Source organism: Belonocnema kinseyi, chromosome 9 (genome assembly GCF_010883055.1).
Source record: "Belonocnema kinseyi isolate 2016_QV_RU_SX_M_011 chromosome 9, B_treatae_v1, whole genome shotgun sequence".
Taxonomy (NCBI): domain Eukaryota; kingdom Metazoa; phylum Arthropoda; class Insecta; order Hymenoptera; family Cynipidae; genus Belonocnema; species Belonocnema kinseyi.
The window spans coordinates 101,903,615-101,908,189 of record NC_046665.1 but is presented as its reverse complement, the minus strand read 5'-3'; positions in this window follow the sequence as shown (position 1 = coordinate 101,908,189).

Below are 4,575 nucleotides of genomic sequence, written 5' to 3'. Positions count from 1 at the left end.
ATTAATTTCTTTGGGAAATAACGCTAGAATTTTGACACTAATTTCAATAAATGAGTTTTTTTAAATATTAACAATCGTTGAGAAGTCGTCATTTTTATTTAAAAATTTAAATATGGTTGGCTAAAAGATCGTCTACAGAGCCTGATTTTTCTCAGACCAATTCTTTATTTTTCCTGAATAAAACAATAACTCTTGATTTAAATTAAAAAAATTTATAATTAATTTATTCATTTCAATTGAAAAAGAATATTTTTTCATCGTAAGTTATGAAATTTTAATTCAAAAGAACAACTTTTCAACAAAGCAAGTTAGTTTTTCGACCAAAAGAATAAATTTTTTAATAAATTTTTATCTTAATTTTTAAATAAAATGTTTAAATTTTGAACCAAGTTGTTCTATTACTAACCTATGAAAATGAATTTTCAGCCAATAGTCCATTTTTTACAGATAAGATCATACTATGAACAGAATCAGTTATATTTTCTACCAAATAATTGGATTCTCTAGAGGCAATTGAATTTTCAACAAAAAAAAAAGGATGAAATGTCAACGGATTATGACATGTTAGAATTTGATCATCCGTATACATCTCATCGCACATGCCATAATCAGGCATGGACTTTTACATTTAAAATGAAGATTTTTGCAAATCACTATATTAAAAAATTTTTACTTTAATTGCAAATTCTTATATGGATAATACTAATTTTTTCAACTTATTGTTTGACTAATCTTATTTGAGCTATTTATTACTGCAATAAGGATTTCATTGTTTATGTTGATGTTAATCATTTATTTCTGACTTTAATTTTCCATTAACACTAATATTCTTTCCAATTACAAATTAGAATGATTAATTTTTCAATAAAATTATAATTCATATAGAAAAAGTATTTACTTAAATCGCTATAGCTATCAAAACTGTTTTTTCACTATACCCGAGCTTGCCATAAAAATCTGGTAAAAATGAATATTATAATATCAAATTAAACAAATCATATTTTGTCCACGTTTGCAACTTTTCCTTTTGAACAAATTTAAACAAAACAAAAAAACTTTAAATTGACATGCACGTGAAGGTTTTCTGTTTGTTAGAATATATCAAAAAAAAAATTTTCTATTGTAACAACCATTTTCTAACAGTCAGAAATTTCGCTAAGAATATATGTCAATTACTTTCTGTACATTAGCAATTTGCTTAATATACAAGCTTCAAATAACTACCACCGTTGCTTAGTGAATTGAACAGGAAAACACTTTATTGTACCCGAACAATTTTAGGAAAAATTAATTTTCCTAGTCACGATGAAAGCAACCAATAATCGTAAAGGTGAAAATACATCAGTATCTTTACAATCCTTCAGTTTAAAGTAAGGTATTGGATGTAGCAGACGTGTAATTCACACGTTAATATCGCAAAACTCAAAAAGACGAGTCGCTTCAAGAATGCTTTCAAAAATTATATCTTTGTTTATAATATTTTTTTCAATATTTCAGATTCTTCAATGTGGAATCAATTTAAATAATTTACCTTGGTATAAGGGGGTTACAAATTATATCAACCAGGATTCTTTCACTCATCGAACAATGCTAATAATTAACAAAAATCTTTTCCAACAAGAAACCAAAATTGAGAAAATTCTTCAGCAAATCAAACCAATCAGACCAAGTATTCACTTTCTTAAAAGATACGTAACGGAACAAGAAGTAATGCTGAACGTTAAACAATTTTCAGCTTTGATATTTCCACAAATAACTTTCTTTATAATCATTGACTATAAAGATTTAAACATTGCGCAAGAAACAAATAAAATTGGTGAAAGCATCGTTAAGAGGACATTTTCGAGCAAAGTGTTTAGTTCTCAAATTTACTGAAGTAACGTCACTAGATCACGACGACAAAGAATTTCTTATTCGTGCTTTGAATAACCAATTTCTGGACTTCAGTGTCCTTGAGATTATTAGAAACAGAACAAACTTGCAATCCTACAATCCCTTTAAGAAGAACTTTTCGACAAGAAGATTCACATTAAAAACTCCACTGTTCCCAGATAAACTACGGAACATGAATGGTTTTCAGTTAGAAACCGTATGCTTTCATTCTCCTCCTGATATCTACGTACATCCAAAGAAACTCTAGCGGTTATCCAGATAATGCTTTTGGCCCTGGTCTACGTCTATTTGAAGCTTTCGCGACGTCCATGAACTTCAAAATTCATCTTCAAACAGGATACGATGAAAAAATACCGCTAAATTATCTATTTGGTCGGTTTTTTCTACAGCCAACACCCACAAATAAATTCTGCCGAGGTTCTTGTTTAGAAACATTAGAAACTAGATTAGGAAGCGTGTGTGTTGTGATGGCATACATGCAGAAAAACCAGATACATTTCACTGTATGGAGTTTCCTGTATTCACTATGTCCCATTGGAGTATTTTCTGGAATTCTCTTACTGCTGATGTTTATTTTAAAACGTTTCAACAATGACTGGAATCTTTCATTTGAGCTACAGGTTGTATTGGAGTTAACAGTTCCGCAGGAACCCAAAAATTGAAAGGCCAGGATCATATTTGCCTATATCGTAATTGTAAGTTTCATGTACTCATCACAACTTCATGCAATGCTCACGAGCTTAGACTTGCAATCGGAATCAGTTTGGGAATTGCCCACCCTAGCTGAATTAAATAAATCAGACCTTGTATTGATTTTTGATTCAGTAGTCATCAATTGGATGGAGAGGGATGTTCCAAAATTGAGCATGGTAAGGAATTCAATGATGGAGTTTTCTTCAACAGAGGAGTGTGCTCAGCATGCAATTAAAGATAGGAATATCAGTTGTCTTATGTCAAGCAAAGGAGCAGATTTCTTTAAAATGTATTTAAGAAATCAAGATGGGAATTCCTTGATAAGCATTGTGGAAGAGCCTTTTATCACATCGATTTCAGGGATGTAAAAGAAGCATTAGACAAATCAGTGATCGGACGAAAACAACTTTTGCTAGTTCTTGTAACAACTCTTCTTGCTGGATATCTATTTCCGGCGTCGTTCTTACGATCGAAATCATCGTTGCGAAGATAAAGAAATCCTAATTTTGTGTTAACTTATAAAGAAGTCATTATCAAAAATATTAAATTAATTCTTATTGATTATTAAATCATTGTAGATATAAAATTGTAATATATCACATAATGGGTCCCTATAATAAATACAATTCAAGAAAATTGTATCTTCCGTTTACTAAAACCGTATCCTATTTGCTTTGGCGTAAGAGTGATCCCACACTTAAATAAAGTTATATATTAAATATTGTAGTTTTGACTGGTTTGTTGAACATAAGTAGTTATACTTCATGCTGACTTTTTTCTGCTCTGCATTGTATTAAATTGATATTGAAAATATTGATTTCATTTTTATAGTGGATTTATTTGACAACTGAGAATATAATCAATATTTAAAATACTGGTGTACGACCAAGTTCAGGAATAAGGTACTAACATCATAAATTGATTATAAACATATATGCTCGTTTGTTTTTTCGGCTTTTTACTTTAATTTCGGTATCTATATTACAAGTTTTGTATTCATTCTTTATTTGTATGTTGTAGAGAATTCAATTGACATCATATTAATGTGTTTCATTTTGGAGATGGTTTTTCCTTCTAAAAATCTTAAAAACTGACATTGCAGAAGAAAAATTACACAGAAAACAGTTTTAACCACGAAAGAATGGAAGATTCGCTGACATAAATATAAAGTTTTCCACTTTAATGGCAATTCTTGCAATGTAAAAACGTGATGGTTTGAGTGATAAAACAATTTCACACAATGTAATTCTAATAATAAGACCTAATTCAAGTTCAATATATATCAAATCTCTGAAATAATTGAGGCCTGGCCAGGGGAGCAAGCCCGACGAAAATAATAGTTTACGACTGCTAAAGCACTTGTAAACGTTTTGTAAACGTCTTTATAACCTAAATGAATATTAAATAATATTTACGGAAATATTCGCCAGGTTATAATTTATTAGAGCACGAAGCAAAGAGTGACAAAAATGTTTACTGTTTACCCTATGATTGGTCTCGGCTGTTGGATATAATTTCAATAAAAAAAAAGATACGTGGGCAACACTTTATAAAATTTAGAAATCTTGGCATAAATAAAAATTAACTATTTTGAACAATAGAATAAATTTCTTTGTCTGTTAATAATTTTTTTAGAATTAAGTCAAATTTTCACTACGTGAATTTTTTGCTTTCATTGGTTAATAACTGACCTGGTTCTAAATAAAAAAGAGTAGATGTAGGACCTTCCTTACTAAACCTATTTTTTCGTATTATTTTTTTGCTCTCTCGTTTTACTGTGTTTTCCTTTGAAAGCTACTAACCAGCGAGCGAAATTTTCCCTTCACCTACTTTTTCCAGCTTTTAATTTATTTACAACGACACACTAAAGAAGTTCTTTGATGATCAATCATTTCTCTTCGTTATATTACAAAAGAGATAGAGAAAGAAATTATGTTGCTCTTATTCAAATTATTGCTTTTATTGTTAGATAAAATCGAAATTATCAAT